The 17,540-nt window shown below is 34.4% G+C and overlaps 1 long non-coding RNA gene across 1 annotated transcript in view; it reads right to left on the bottom strand.

Moving 5' to 3' along the window:
* Positions 1 to 17,540, bottom strand: part of LOC111095355 — a 56,665-nt gene that overhangs the window by 38,641 nt on the left and 484 nt on the right. Inside the window, exon 2 of the long non-coding RNA XR_005356329.1 lies at positions 10,753 to 10,800. This is a non-coding gene — a long non-coding RNA (uncharacterized LOC111095355). The remainder of the gene's footprint in view (positions 1 to 10,752; positions 10,801 to 17,540) is intronic.

Below are 17,540 nucleotides of genomic sequence, written 5' to 3'. Positions count from 1 at the left end.
ATACAGAATAACCCCCAGTGCCCGTCACCCGTTCACTCCCACCCCCCGCTGTCCTCCCCTTCTACCACCCCTAGTTCGTTTCCCAGAGTTAGCAGTCTTTACGTTAGACATCTTCGGGGCTAATGAGATAAAAACTGACTTTAGAGCTGCCAAAGAGTGAGGACCTGAGAGAGGTCAAGATCCTGGAAAAAAAAGAAGCTCAGAAAGGAATGTACTAAGACATTTGCCAATTTCTAAGCAGTGTTGTAGAAGCAAGTGGTAGAGAGGCTGATCAAGGGGTCAGTAATAGCAGGTTGGAAAAGCTGAAGAGAGCTAACAACACTCTCTCTATTCTGAGGAGACAGATATCGTAGTCCAGAGCCAGCCAAGGTGGAGAGACCCAGGTAAAATACACTCAACTTTCATTTGTGATCCTTAAGAACTGCAGACTAAGAGAAAGGGTGAAACAGAAATAAAGCAAAGATATGATGAAACTCTGCTCCATGCCTGACTGCGTTAAAGTGACCTGCTCCTACTGCAGTTACTTGCAGAAAGCTGAAGAATTTCTTTTCTGGTGGAAGAAATATCAAATAGAGCACTTGCAGCATTTAATGGCAGGCAAGAAACTTTATCTAGATCTGTGCTGTCCAACAGCCATAAGACACATGTGGTTATTTACATTTAAATTTTTAAAAAATATATAAAATAAAGGATCAATTCTTCAGCCACACTAGTCATATTTCATAGTGCTCAAAACCTTCAGTGGCTAGTAGCTATGGCTTTGGACAGTTTATATAAATATTTCTATCTTCACAGAAAGTTTTATTGGACAGTGCTGATCAAGAGCTTTTATGTTTTAAAATGCATGTCTATTTCTAATGGCTGAGTAATATTCCATTGTATACATAAACGACATCTTCTTTATCCATTCATCTTTCAATGGACACTGAGATGACAAATACCCACCATTTGCTTCAACGTGGATGGAACTGGAGGGTATTATGCTGAGTGAAGTGAGTCAATCGGAGAAGGACAAACATTATATGTTCTCATTCATTTGGGGAATATAAATAATAGTGAAAGGGAATAGAAGGGAAGGGAGAAGAAATGTGTAGGAAATATCAGAAAGGGAGACAGAACATAAAGACTCCTAACTCTGGGAAATGAACTAGGGGTGGTGGAAGGGGAGGAGGGCGGGAGGTGGGGGTGAATGGGTGACGGGCACTGAGGGGGGCACTTGATGGGATGAGCACTGGGTGTTATTCTGTAAATTGGCAAATTGAACACCAATAAAAAATAAATTTATTATTAAAAAATAAAATAAAATGCATGTCTAACATTGAGTCAAATTTAAAAAGCATACCAAGATCAAGAAGCGATAAAAAATGATAACAATAAAACAATTATGATCCAGATATAGTGGAATTATCAGATGCAGACTTTAACAAGATTTTGATTAATATGCTTAAGAAATGATCAAAGATGGAGAAATACTTCAGAGAATCAATATCTATATATGAGAAGTAAATGGGGGCATCTGGGTGGCTCAGGAGGTTAAGCATCTGTCTTCAGCTCAGGTCATGATCTCTAGGTCCTGATATTGAGCCCTGCATGGGGTTTCCTGCTCAGCAGGGAGCCTGCTTTCTCTCTCTCTCTCTCTCTCTCTCTCTCCCCTCTGTTCCTCCCCACCAATCATTCTCCCTCTCTCTTAAATAAAAAAAATTAAATAAATATTTTTTAAAAAGATAATTAAATGAAAGCCTCATAACTGAAAAATACAATGACATATTAAAAATGGGTCAGACAACAGATGAGATTTAGCTGTAGAAAGGAATCATACCTGAAGATACATCATTTGGAAAAAACAAAAAAACAGATTGAAGCATGGAAAGGAAAAAAGAAACTACAGGAAAACCAGAAAAATGAATAAAAGACATAACCGCAAAAAAACGTATAACAATCATAATTAAAGTTACAGAAGGGGACTACAGATATAATGGTGTAGAAACAACATTTGTAGAGATAATGGTTGAAACATTTCTAAAACTGAGATTTCTAAAAAAGAGATTAAGCCGTAGATTCAAAAAAACTATGAAACTAAAGTGAGATAAGCTAAAAGGAAAGTGCACTTAAATAAATCATAGTAAAACTTTTGGACGTTGGAATCAAAGGAAAAATCATAAGCACGTGCCTGAAAATGTAAAAATTAACTCCAAAGAGCAACACTAAGACTTCCTAATAGAAACAGGAAAACAAAGAAGACAATAAATGAAGTGAAGAAAGCAAGTAGCTGCCAACAAAGAATTCTACACTCTCTGAAAACATTCTTCATGTTTGCAAAAACATATATTTATGAGACAAAAACTTAGAGAAATTGTTGTCAGCATACTTACACTAAGAGATATACTAAAAAGGGTCCTTCCAAGACATAGAATTTAAATGCTGAGAGACACATGGTAATGTAAAGGAATAAAAGGCTACATGAGTGGTAAATATGCAAGTAAAACTGAATTAATAATGAATGTATAAAATATACTAATACAATAATAACAATTTATAAGAGTTTAAAATGTATATAGCATTTCAATTAATGGTAACAACAATTGTCTCAATACTGGAAAATAATTCATGTTAGACACTAATAAAAACATCTATTATAATTTCTATGGTAATCAATAAATGAATAATGTAGCTGAAATCCTATTAGATCATTAACATAAAAAATTAAGATACTTAAAAGTAAATTTCACAACACAGCAAAGGAAACCATCAATAAAATGGCAAGGCAACCTACTAAATGGGAGAATTATTTGTAAGTGATATACCCAATAAGGACTTAATTTCCAAAATACATAAAACAGTTATACAATTCAACACTAAAAAAAAAAATCCAATTAAAAATGGACCTGCCTAGATATTTTTTCCAAGAAAGACATACAAATGTCAAAAAAATATGAAAAGATGCTTAATATTACTTAATCATCAGAGACATGCAAATCATAATCATCACAATATCACCTCACACCTGTCACAATGACTAGAATCAAAAAAACAAGAAATAACATTACCGATGAGGCTGTGGAGAAAAGAAAACCTTCCTGCACTGTTGGTGAAAATTTAAATTGGTGAGGTCGCCATGGAAAATATCGTGAAGACTCCTCAAAAATTTAAAAATAGAATTGCCATGTGATCCAGTAATTCCACTACTAGGTATCCACATACAAAAAAAAAAAAAAATGAAAACACCAATTTAAAAATATATATGTACCTTTATGCTTATCTCACTATTATTTACAATAACTTAATTATAGAAGCTACCCAAGTGTCCATCCATAAATGAATGGATAAAAATGTGATATAAATAATAGAATATTAGTTATCCATAAACAAGAATGTAGTCTTGCCATTTGCAACAACATGCATGGACCTAGAGGATATAATACTAAGTGAAATAAGTCAGTCAGAGAAAGACAAATACCAAATGATTTCATACATATGTGTGATTTAAGAAACAAAGAAAAGAAGAGAAAAACAAAACAAAACAAAACCCTCTTAAATATAGAGAACAAACTGGTGGTTGCCAGAGGGGAGGTGGGTGAAGGAGATGATGAAAAGTATCCTTATCATGATGAGTACTGAGTAGTGTATAGAATTGTTTAAACTTATATTGTACACCTGAAATAAATATAACATTGTATATTAATTATATTTCAATAAAAAATTAAGAAAGATAAATCTAACAAAATACACACAAGATTTGAAGAGGAAAACCACAAAACTACAACACTTGTAAAAGGAATAAAGGAAGATCTATACAATATGGAGAGATATTCCATGTGCATAAATAGGAAAACTTAATATTATCTCAATTCTTTCCAACTTGCTCTATAGATTCAATGCAATCACAATCAAAATACCAGAATATTATTTGTATCCGTTGAAAAATGGATTCTAAACTTTATATAGAAAGGCAGAAGACCCAGAATAGCCAACACGCTATCGAAGGAGAAGAAAATCAAAGGACTGGCACTACTCAAATTCAAGACTTACTAGAAAGATACAGTAACCAAGACTGTGGTATTGATGAAAGAATGGAAAAACAGGTCTATGGAACACAATAGAGAGTGTAGGAATAGATCCACATGAATATAGCTAACTGATCTTGGACAAAAGAGCAAAGGCAATTCAGTAATGGAAGAATAAACTTTTCAACAAATAATGCCAAAACAACTGGGCATTCACATGCAAACCTAACTAACAAGCAAAGATATTACACCTTTCAGTAAAATTAACCCAAAATGGATCCTAGGGTTAAATGTAAAATGCAAAACTATAAGGGTGCTTGAGTGGTTCAGTCAGTTAAGTGTCTGCCTTCAGCTTAGGTCATCATCTTGGGGTCCTGAGATGGAGCTCTGTGTCCGGCTCTCTGCTCAGCGGGGAGTCTGCTTCTCCTCTCCCTCTGTGTGCTGTCTCTCTCAATTAAGCGAATAAAATCTTTTTAAAAAAATGCAAGACTATAAAACTCTTAGGTAATAACATAGGAGGAAATTTAGGTGACCTTGTGTTTAGTGTTGAAATTTTAGATACAACACAAAAAGCATAATCCATGGGAGAAAAAAATTGGACTTGATTAAAATAAATAACTTCTGCCCAGCATAAAACATTGCTAAGGAAATGAAAAGATAAGTCACAGACTGGTAAAAACATATCTGATAAAGTACTGGTATCTAATTTTACAAAGAACTCTTAGAATTTAATAACAATCCAATTAAAACATGAGTAAAAATATGAACAAGACATCTAACCAAAGAAGATATGCAGATGTCTAATAAGCATATGGGAAGATGCTCAACATTGTATGTCATCAATGATTTGATGATGATTAAAACAAAAATGAAGCACACACACACACATATATATAATATAATATATAATATATATAATATATATAATCCAAATAACACAAACAACATCAAATGCTAGCAAGAATTCAACAGGAATTCTCATTCTCATTTGTTGCTAGTTGGAATGCAAAATGGTACAGGCACTTTGGAAGAGTCATCCAACAACCACATTTCTTTCTATTAAATATTTTAAAAATAAGTAAATAAATTGTGATTTATCAATATAATGGAAGATTATTCAGTTATAAAGCCACAAAAATACATGGAATTACTTAAATGCATATTTTTAAGTGAAAGAAGCCAATCTACAAAGACTACATAGTGTATGATTCCAACTATATGACATTCTGGAAAAGGTAAAATAATGGAGACACCAAAAAGATCAGTAGCTCCCAAAGATTCAGGGGAAAAGAGTGAGGGATCAATAGGTGGAAATGGGATTTTTAAGATAGTCAAATACCTTTGTATGATACTGTAATGATGGATACATGTCATTATGTATTTGTTAAAACCTATAAATTCACAAGAGTGAACTATAATGTAAACTATGGACTTTGGTTAATAAAAATTGATCAACAGTGTGGATCTACATGTCCTGGTTCCCAAAGAAGAGACACTTCTACGAATGAATGTAGTAATAGCTTTATTAAATATAAAGCCATGTTTGTTGTGCACTTTTGTATCCTTTTGCCGGTAAATCATCTGGCTAACAATGTAGTTGCCATATTGATGGGGGAATTGATCCATATGATTATGAAGAGAAATAGTACAGGTAAGAATATGTTTGATTCATAGATAATCCATTGGAGCATTTCTTTCTTTCTTTTTTATTGATGTATAATTGGCATATAACATTCTATTAGTTTCAGGTGTACAACAAAATTCAGTATCTGTATACATTGCAAAATAATTTCCACAATGCCTAGTTAACATTTGTTACCATATACAGTTACAAATTTTTTCTTGTTATGAGTAGTTTCGGGATTTACTTTCAACGATTTTCAGATATACAATACAGTATTACTAACTATATTGTGCATTACATTCTTAGGACTTAGGTATTTTATAACTGGAAGTTTGCACTTTTCTCTACCTTTACTCATCTTGTCAAGCCCTCCCAAAGCCCTTACCTCTGGCAACTACCAATCTGTTCTCTATATAAGCTCATTCTCTTTCTTTCTTTCTTTCTTTCTTTCTTTCTTTCTTTCTTTCTTTCTTTCTTTCTTTCTTTCTTTCTTTCATTCTTTCTTTCTTTCTTTCTTTCTTTCATCTCTCATATGACTGAAATCATATGGTATTAGTCTCTCTGTCTGACTTATTTCCTTTACCATAATGCCTTCAAGGTCCATAGATGTTGCTGCAAACGGCAAGATATTTTTTTCATGGTTGGAAAATATTCAATTGTATCTATACATACCACTTTTATTTATCCGTCAGTGGACACTTAGGTTATTTTGCAATCTTAGCTATTGCAAGTAATGCGGCAATGAACATGAAGTGCAGATATATTTTCAAATTAGTATTTTTAGTTTCTGAAGGTAAATATCCAGAAGTAGAACTGCTGGAAGGGGAGGAGGGCGGGGGGTGGGTGTGAATGGGTGACAGGCACTCAGGGGGGCACTTAACGGGATGAGCACTGGGTGTTATTCTGTATGTTGACAAATTGAACACCAATAAAAAATAAATTTATTATAAAAAAAAGAACTGCTGGATCATGTGATGGCTCTACTTTTAATTTTTTAAGGAACCTCCATACTACTTCTCATAGTGACTAAACCAATTTACACTCCCACCAGCAGTGCACAAGAATTCCCTTTTCTTCACAACCTTGTCAACACTTGCTATATCTAGTCTTTTGATAATAGCCATTCTGTATGTGAGGCGACATCTCACTGTAGTTTTGATTTGCATTTTCCTGATGATTAGTGATGTTGAGCACCTTTTCATGAATCTAACTTGTATGTCTCCTTTGGAAAGATGTCTGTTCAGATCATCTGCCCAGTTTTTAAATTGGATTAGTTGGGTTTTGTTTTGTTTTGTTTGCTATTGAGTTCTGTGACATTTTTATATATTTTTGATATTATCTCCTTATCAGATTTCTTGTTTGGAAATATATTCTCCCATTCCATAGGTTTCCTTTTCATTTTGTTGCTGATTTCCTTTGCAGGCAATTTTAGTTTTTTATGGTTCCACTTGTTTATTTCTGCATTTGTAGTTAGATCCAAGCTGCCTATGTTTTCTTCTAGGAGTTTTATGGTTTCAGGCTTTACATTATGGTCTTTAACCAATTTGAGTTAATTTTTGTTTATGATATAAGATAGTGATCCAGTTCCATTCTTTTGTATGTGTTCATCCAGTTTTGTCAATACCATTTATTGAAGAGATTTCCCCATTGTATTCATGACTCATTTGTCATAAATTAATTGACTACATGTGTGGGTTTATTTCTGTGCTCTCTATGCTGTTTCTTTTTTAAAAAGATTTTTAAAAATGTATTTATTAGAGAGAGGGAATGGGCAGAGAAGAGGTGTAGAGAAAAAAGCAGACTCGCTTTTCAGTGGGAAGCCTGATGTGGGACTCAATCCCAGGACCTAGGATCATGATCTGAGCCAAAGGCTGATGCTTAACCAACTGAGTCACCCAGGTGCCCTCTATTCTGTTTCTATGTGGTTTATGCCAATACCATACTGTTTTGATTAATGCAGCTTTAAATGTAATTTGAAATCAGGAAGAGTGATGAATCTATCTTTGTTCATTTTTTTAAAAAGATGTATTTATTTATTTGATCAAGAAAGAGAGAGAGAGAGAGCATGTGGCAGGCAGGGGCAGAGGGAGAAGGAGAGGGAGAGTTTTAAGAAGCCTATACACTCAGTGTGGAGCCCAATCTCACAACTCTGAGGGCACAACCTGAGCTGAAACCAAGAATTGGGTGTTAACTGATGGGCCACCCAGGTGCCCCTGTTCATCTTTTTAAAGATTGCTTTAGCTATTTGAGGTCTTTTGTGGTTTCATATAAATTTTAGGATTCTTCCCTATGAAAAATGCCATTGGAGTTTTGGTAGGGATTGCATTGAATCTGTACCCAAGTTTGCTTTGAGTAGTATGGATATTTTAATAATATTTCTTCCAAATCGTGAGCACATACTACCTTTCCATTTTTTGATCTTCAATGTCTTTTATTAATGTCTTATAGCTTTTAGTGTACAGATCTTTCATTTAGTTAAATTTATTCCTATTTTTTTTTACTCTTTTTGATGATATTGTAAACAGGATTGTTTTCTTAATTTCTCTTTTGGATAGTTTATTAATATATAAGAATTCAATAGTTTCTTCGTTTTTTAAGATTTTATTTAATTTATCCATGAGAGGCGCAGAGAGAGAGAGAGAGAGAGAGAGAGAGAGGCAGAGACACAGGCAGAGGGAGAAGCAGGCTCCATGCAGGGATCCCCCCATGGGACTTGATACTGGGTCCCCAGGATCATGCTCCAGGCTGAAGGTGGTGCTAAACCACTGGGCCACCGGGGCTGCCCAATAGTTTCTTCTTATTGAGTTTGTGCCTAGTGACTTCATTAATTTTCCTTGTTCTAATGTTTTTTTCATGGAGTCTTAAGAGTTGTCTGCATACAATATCATGTCATCTAAAAATAGTGACAATTTTACTCTTTACTTTTCAGTTTGGATGCCTTTCTTTTCTTGCCTAATTCTTCCAGCTAGGATTTGCAGAACTATGTTGAATAAAAGTGGTGAGAGTGAGCATCCTTGTACTGTTCCCAATCTTAAAGGAAAAGCTTCAGCTTTTTAATTTGGAACATTTCTTGATACTTATGTATGCCAAGTCTCAACTGTCAACTTCGCCTTGGGGAGTGGGCATTAAAAAATGCCTGAAAAGGTCATGAAAAGCAGAGGTTCAGTGATAATGGTTGTGGTCATACCACAAGGCAAGCTAGCTGACCCTAGACAAGGTGGTAGCTGAGAATACCTACAATGGTAGGGCAAGGTACAGAGGCAATGCATACCTATCATTGGCCTCTGGAAGTACTGTACTACTGTAAGCTGTGATTTTTGCCAGAAACCTTTTCTGGTAAATTTCCCATGAAATTGTGACCAATTAGAATCCTTAAAAAACATGAAATAAACTTAATGTGAAAATAAAATAGATCTTCATGATGCAGAATATGCTGTTTGCAGCATATGCTGTTGGTTTGCTGCATATGCTGTTGGTGCTAGACTTTGTTTGTTAGTTCCCAGATGCAGTGGTGGCTACTAATCACTCAAATCTGCACCTTTTTTTTCACAACATTGCCCAGGTGCTGCCTCACCTGGAGATGGCTGGGAAGTAATGCTCTGCCCCCAGAGACAGTGCTTTATTAAAGTGTTTTGATGCAGGTGTATAACCACTGGGCTTCTAGGTGGACAGACTTCATTCTATAATTGATGTTAGAGAGTGCCTAGAGATCAGGTAAAGGCTAAGTATCTCAAAAACATGCTTTTTGTATTTTATCTACCTTTTATATCATACTTTTTAATCACTCTTACAAATTTCTCCTGATAGTATTTCTCTGTAAATCATCGGAAAAAGAATCCTCATCTTGGAAAGAATCTCGATTCTAGGGAATCCAACCTAAGGCAGACGGGGATAGAGTTCATGACATTACCATGGTAACCATTACCTTTGGGGAAGAGGAGAAGGGAGTGGCTGGCAAGGATAGGAGTGAGCTGCTGAGGGGACTTGATGTGCTATTTCCCAATCTCATTGGTGATTACATGGCTGTGAGTACTAGTGCTCTATACTTAAAATTTTTGCAAAATTCTGTACAAACTTGTACATAAATTTAAAAGGTTTTAAATGTCTATACTTTTCTCCCATGTAATAATGTTTTTAAGAATTTATCCTAAGGAAGTATTTGAATAAGTAAATGAAATTATATGTACACAATAAATAATAAACTAAAATGATGTTTTCTGATAAATTATTACTTCTACCAAAAATATTGGATAATGACTGTAGTTCATATTACAGTACTTAGAATCTGGATATATAGAAGGAAGGAAGGAAGATAAAAAGGAAAGAATTATTAGCACTTTACATAGAAAAGCTTTAAACATAAACAAATAGTGGGCCCAGTGGAGGATGAACTTAACCTGGAATGCTGATTGAATTTGGAGGTGGAGTGGTTGGAATTTAGAGAAATTTCAATTGTCAAATTATATTGTAGCTGGATTTTTAAAGATAAACAAGAATTCATCAGATGATTTCGTTTTTGTTAAATACATACTTTCAAAAGATTTGCTGCAAAATTTTGTTGTTGGAGCCCATTTCTATCCAAGTGAATATCAACTGCTTTTATACACACAAAATCCTTAGGGATTTTTTTCCCCAGGCAGTGTGGAGCAGTCTAAAAGCATACTGATGAAAGTAAGTAATATATTGTACTTTCCTAATGCTTCTGAATAGCTGTGTGATCTTAGGTGAGCCTAACCTTTCTGGACTACCCTTCCAGATATGTAAAATGGTAATGTTTCAAGTTTCTTCCAATGCTAAAACATTCTATTTTAACCTTGGATGCACTTACTCCTAGAGTCAGATGCCCTATTAGAACTCAATTTTAATTTTAGATTTTTAATTTAAAACTTTAAATAAAATTACATGAAAATTACATAAGGCAACTTAAGGTGATACATTATATTTATTATTATTATTAAGTTTCTATGTATGCTTTATAATAATTTGGTGGATGTTTCAGCAAAATATAGAGCAAGATATAGAGCAAAATAGGTCATGAGCTCACATTACAATGACTAAGAATACTTGTATCACTAGTGAAAAGCAGAAGAAAACCTTAATAAATAAATGAAGATATGGACTCACCTGGTTTCATAAATGGCATAAAGTCTTTTGTGTTCTTTGACTGCATTCCTGAAAAAAAAAAGAAGGATAAGATATAAGCTTTAAATTTATTGCTAAGGTCTGAAATGTCTTCAATAAGTATGTTGCTAAATTGTGTCTATTTGGTGAAATTAAATAAATAATACTTAAAGCAAGGTGTACACATTTTAAAAAATAATAAACATCACATTAGATAGGCTTAGGTTTGGGTTCTTGCTCTAATAGTAGATAGAATGGTTATAGGACCACTGTTTATATTTTAGTGAAGAAAAATAAATTTCAAATAGAAATATGTAGAGTGATAAAATTAAAACAAAATAATATAATAGAAAGACTTGAGAGGAACCATTTTAAATGAGATGACAAGAAATTTTTTGAGTAAGTGAATTTTTAATTGAAATCTGAATCATGAAAGAGTCAGGAAAACAGAAGCAAGGTGAAGTTCAAAGTTCTAAGGTAAGGATGAGCCATATATATTTGAAAACAGTTATCTTCATCATCATCACTATCATCATCATCATCGAATAGCAATAATAAAAATAATAGTTAAATATTGATTATAATGTACAAGTCACTGTATCTCACATGCTGAAAGAGTAATTTCAAATAAAATAATTGAAATAAACTAATGGAGATAAAATCCGTAATTCAAGGCATTAAAACCATAATTGACAGTAAAAACTGTCAGTGATGTGGAAAAATGAAATCTGAGGCCTTGTCTGCAGCCTTTCTCCAACACCTATCACTGGCCTGGTTAGCTGCTACCTCAGCAAAACATGAGCTCACAGAAAAAATATACTCCAAAATATGTTCAAATGATTGCTCAGAACAAACCTTTCAGCATATAGTGTCAAAACAACTGGACATTCATATGTAAAATTAGACTTTGACTTAAATTTCATTCTTTATACAAACGAGATCTCAAAATTAGCCATATATCTGAATTACCATATAAAATTTTTCATTTCAGATATTTTTTAGAAAAAAAGGAAAAAAATTCTTTATGACTTGAAGTTAGGAAGACTTTATAGACATGGCACCAAAAGCACAATCCATGATAAAATAACAAACTGTGTTTAATAAAAATTTAAAACATTAGTTAGTTTAAGAAATGAAATGTTTAAGGAAATGAAATGACAAGTTACATGTTGGCAGAAAATATTTATAAATCACATATATAATGAAGGACTTCTTTCTAGGACATATAAAGAACTCTCAAATGCCAGTAGTAAGAAATCAAACAACTCCATTAGAAAACTGAGTGAAAGATATGAACAGATGCTTTAGCAAATAAGATGTACAGATAGCACCTGAAAAGAATGTGCAACAAAAATAGACATTAGAAAATACAAATTAAAATTATACTGTGATGCCACTACACAACAGAAGCTCTAGAATTAGAGAAAAAAAAAAAAAAAAAAAAACAACTAGTGAGGATGAAGGGGAACCAGAACCATAATACATGGTGGTTATGCACAATACTACAGCAAAAGATTTGTGCACTTTCTTATGAAGTTAAAGATATATTTACTATACAATCAGAAACTGCACTTTTCGACTATATACACTACAGAGATAAAAGTATATTTTCACACAAAACCCATTGATAGTAACTCTTTTTCAATCGACAATCAACTAAATCTAGTAACAACCTATTTTGTTCAATAGCTAAATGAGTAAGCAAACTGGGCTACATTCATTTGATGGAATACCACTCAGCAAAAAAAAAATGAGCTAGTGATAAACAAAACCACCTGGATGGATCTGAAAGGCATTATGCTAAATAAAAGATGCAAGGGTAAAAAAATTATGCAACACATGACTTCATTTATATGACATTTTCAAAAAGAGAGAACTATAATAAACCGGTGGTTCATCACCCATCAAATCGGTAGTTTGCAGGAATTAGGGATAAAAGATAACACAGAGGGATCTGGGTAGTATATTAGTCTGCTTGGGATGCCATGACAAAATCACAGACAAGGTAGCATAAATGACATAAATTTGTTTTCTCATTGTTCTTGGGGATAGAAATCAGAAGATCAACATCCAGCAAGGTCAGTTTCATTCTGGCTTGCAGGCAGCCACCTTCTCACTAGGTCTTCAATATGCCCTTTTTCATGGTGTTTATTATAAGGACACTAAGCCTATCAAACGACAGGTTAACCTTTCTGAATAAGTTTTACTTAATTGCTTCCTTAGGGGACCCATCTTCAAATACAGCCACACTGGGAAATGGGACTGCCATATGTGATTTTTGGGGTGACACATTTAATCCATAACATTCCACCCTTGGCATCTCCAAATTCCTGTCATCTCACATGCAAAATACATTAATTCCATCCTATAGTCCCCAAAGTCTCACCTCAATGCAGCATCAACTCTAAAATCCAAAGTCCCGTCTGAATCAGATATAAGTGAGGCTTGAGATATAATTTATCCTGAGGCAAAGTTTGTCTCCAGCTTGTGAACCTGTGAAACCTGACAAATTATGTGCTTCCAGGATATAATGGTGAAATAGGCTTAGGATAGATGTCATCATTTGAAAAAGAAGAAAACAGAAGGAAGGAAGGGGTAATAAGCCCCAAGCAAATCCAAGAGCTAGTAAGTCAAATTCCCCAGGTATTTATGTTAGGTAATAAGAATATGGCTCTCTGGGATAGTCTTGATCTTTTGACTCTGCCAGGACCCTATTCCCATGGCATTATTTGAAAGCTCTGTCTCTACACTTCTCTGTGGTAGCTGACTGAATTTAAGGACAGCATTCTACCTCTGAAACTGAGAAGGAATCAGCTTGCCCCTGGGCCTGTGGTGGGATTGGCAGCCCTGATGATCTGTGAATTATTAAATCATTCTGCCCCGCCCCCAACTTTAAAAAAAGATTTTATTTATTTATTTATTTATTTATTTATTTATTTGAGAACCAACTAGGAAAAGGGGGAGAAGCAGGCTCCCTGTGAGCAGGAAGCTTGAGGCAGTGTTCTATCCCATGACCTGAGCCGAAAGCAGATGCTTAACAGACTGAGACACTCAGGTGCCTCTATTCTGCCCTTTTCTTGAAGGGTAATACATGTTTGCAGCCTTTTTCTCTATTTACCCTTTTCTCTATTTCCCTCAGTGTTAGCTTGCAGGGTCTCTGAGGTCTAATCCCATCTCTATCTCTTTCTCTGCTCTCATAATTCCTGAGACTTCTGCTGAGAGAGCTTATTAGATCTATGATTCACCTCCATAATAATCTTCTTACCAACTGGTTGGTCAGCCGCAGCCTTAGTGGTCTTTTAAAGACATGCTTTCTCATTTTTTTTCTTTTGCAATATGTATAGGCTAAGAATTTCATAAATTTTCAAGTTCTAATTCCTTTTTGCTTAACAATTCCTCTTTTAATTAATTTATCTTCTCTTACATTTTACTATGAGCAGTCAATAGAAACTCAGGGTGCACCTGAAAAGTTTTCCTTAGAAATCTCATCAGCTACATATCCAATTTTGTTACCGGCGAGTTCTACCTTCCACAAAACACTAGATCACAATTCAGCCAATTTCCTTGCCTCTTTATTACAAGGATTTCCTTTTTTCCAATTTCCAATAATTTTTTCCTCATTCGTATCTGAAACCTCACCATAATGATCTTAAGTCCTCATACTTCCACCAACAATCTGTTTATTTATGGATTCTCTAAGAAGATGGAGACTCTCTCCAGCTCTCCTCTTCTCTTCATCAGATCTCATCAGAATCATCTTTTTTTTAGATTTATTTATTTATTTTAAAAAGAGAGAGAGAGAGAGTGGACAAGTGGGTGGGGGGTGCAAGAGAGAGAGAGAATAGGGAAGCATACCCCAGCTGAATGGGAAGCCCAATGCTGGGTTCAATCTGGGGACCCTGAGATCATGATCTGAGCCAAAAGTTGAATGCTCAACCAACTGAGCCACCCAAGTGCCCCTCACCAGAATTATCTTCAACATCCATATTCCTATCATCAGTCCCCTCACAACAATCCAGGCTTTTTCTAGCATGGAACTCTAAAGTTCCTCAGCTTCTACTTATTACCCAATCCCAAAGCTACTTCTACATTTTTAGTCATTTGTTATAGCAGTACCTACTTTCCTATACCAAGATCTACATTAGTCTGCTACAGCTGACATAACAAAATATCATAGACTGGTTGGCTTAAATAATAGATTTACTTTATCACAGTTTTGAATACTACGACTTAATAGGGTCTGGCAGGGTTGGTTTCTAGTGAAAGTTCTCGGTTTGCTGACAGCCACTTTTTGCTTGTGTCCTCACATGGTCTTTCCTTGGTGCATATACACAAGGAGATGTTTCTTTCTTTTATTTTTAAGATTTTATTTATTTACTCATGAGAGACACACACAGAGAGAGAGAGAGAGAGTCTGAGACACAGGCAGAGGGAGAAGCAGGCTCCACGCAGGAAGCCCGATATGGGACTCGATCCCAGGTCCCCAGGATCACGCCCTGGACTGAAGTCTGCTAAACCGCAGAGCCACCCGGGCTGCCCAGGGAGATGTTTCTTATAAGGATAATAATTCTATCAAATCAGAGTCCCACCCCTCTGACCTCATTTAACCTAAATTACTTCTTTAGAGGCTCCATCTTTAAATATAATCACAGGGCAGGATAGGGCTTCAGTAGAAGTATTTGGGGGCAATACAAACATTCAGTCTATAGCAGGTGGTGATGGAATTATGCCGTATCTTAATTTTGGTGGTGGTTACATGAATCTGTAACTTTATGAAGATTCATAGAATTTTATACCAAAAGTCATATTTATTCAGTGATAATTTTTAAATGTTATGATAGATTCAAATGGATTAAAAACAAGAATTCAGAGTAAAAAATTTTCAAATTCAGTTTATTTTTTAAAATATCCAAAAATATTGTTTCCAGTAGATGCATTTAAAAGTTTGAAAATGAAACAGGAAACAGCTATATCAGGCAAAATAAAATTTATGTTAAATATTTCAATGGATAATGAGAAATATTACCTACTCATAAAAAAACTAGAAAAAAATGTTACTATATATATATGATGTTACTATATATATATATAAACTTTTAATGTGTATAGCCATAGGGGATTGAACTGTAGGAGAAATAAATAATTTAACTCATCCCTTTCAAAATTCATAAATTGAGAAAACAAAAACTGAGAAAGAGGATAATATAAATCATATAGTTAATGAAGTTTAGCCAATGGCTGAATCTTGAATATCATATTTGGCATATGGAGAATATATGATCTTGTGAAGTATTCATTATATTGGCCATAAAGAGAGAACTTCAAGTTCCAAAGAATCAGTATCATTCAGATTGCTTTTTGAATATTTTTGCTAAAATTTCCTATAGTTTTGAAAAATAAGTGATCCTTAGTTTAAAAAATCTTCAGGGGAATATAAAACATTTAGAATTGGATGTCAGTTAATATGCTACATGCCAAAATTTGATTTAAACAAGAACCGTATGGATAATTCAACGTTAGAAAATATGTCAAAATATGTCAAAATATGCCTGGGTGGTTCAGTGGTTAAGCATCTGCCTTTAGCCCCAGGGCATGATCCGAAGTCCTGGGATGGAGTCCCACATCTGGCTCCCTGCATGGAGCCTGCACTCTGCCTATGTCTCTGCTTCTTTCTCTCCCTGTGTGTCTCTCATGAATAAATGAATAAAACCTTTTTAAAAAAGAAAGGAAATATGTCAAGCAATTTGTAATTTACCAAATTTATCACGCTATCTTTGGGGAGCGTGGAGCCCACATGGGGCTTGAACTCATACCCTGGGATCATGACCTGAGCCAAAATCAAGTATCAGAAGCTTACCAAATGAGCCACTCAGGTCCCCCAATAGTATTTTTTTAAAATTATTTATTTATTCATGAGAGACACAGAGAGAGGTAGAGACATAGGCAGAGGGAGAAGCAGGCTCCATGCAGGAAGCCTGATGTGGGACTCGATCCCAGGACTCCAGGATCATACCCTAAGCCAAAGGCAGATGCTCAACCCCTGAGCCACCCAGGTGTCCCCCACCCCAATACTATTTTTAACAAATGGTGCTGGAACAACTAAACATCCACATATAAATCAATCAATCAATCAATCAATCTAGACACAGACTTCATACCCTTCACAAGAATTAATTCAAAATGAATAAAATACCTAAATGTAAAATACAAAACTATAAAACTAGTAAAAGATAACATTGGAAAAAATCTAGATAACTTTGTATTTGGCAATTACTCTTTAGAAACAACACGAAAGACATGTATTATGATCCAAGAAAAAAGTAGTTGATAAATTGTGCTTTATTAAAATTAGAAATTTCTGCTTGAAAGACATTGTCAAGAGAATTAAAGACAAACCATAGACTGGGAGAAAATATTTGAAAAAACAGAATGATTATGAACACATAATACAAAGAACTCTTAAAATTCAACAGTAAGAAAACAAATAAACTAATGTGAAAATGGGCCAAAAACCTGAATAGATACCTCAACAAAGAAGATATAAAGATGTCAAATGAGCATATGAAAAGACGCTCATTATCATATATCATTAGGAAAATGCAAATTAAAATGACAAATAACAAAGCATAAATAACAAAGCACACCAAAATCCAGAAAACTGGTAACACCAAATTCTGGTAAAAATGTGGAACAATAGGAACTCTCATTTACTGCTAGTGGGAATGCAAAATGGCAAATCCATTTTGGAAGACATTTTTTTGAGTTTCTTATGAGACTAAACAAACTTATTG

The sequence above is a fragment of the Canis lupus genome, chromosome 3 (assembly GCF_011100685.1).
Source record: "Canis lupus familiaris isolate Mischka breed German Shepherd chromosome 3, alternate assembly UU_Cfam_GSD_1.0, whole genome shotgun sequence".
In the NCBI taxonomy this organism is placed as follows: Eukaryota; Metazoa; Chordata; class Mammalia; order Carnivora; family Canidae; genus Canis; species Canis lupus.
This window is presented reverse-complemented; position numbering and strand designations above follow the sequence as displayed.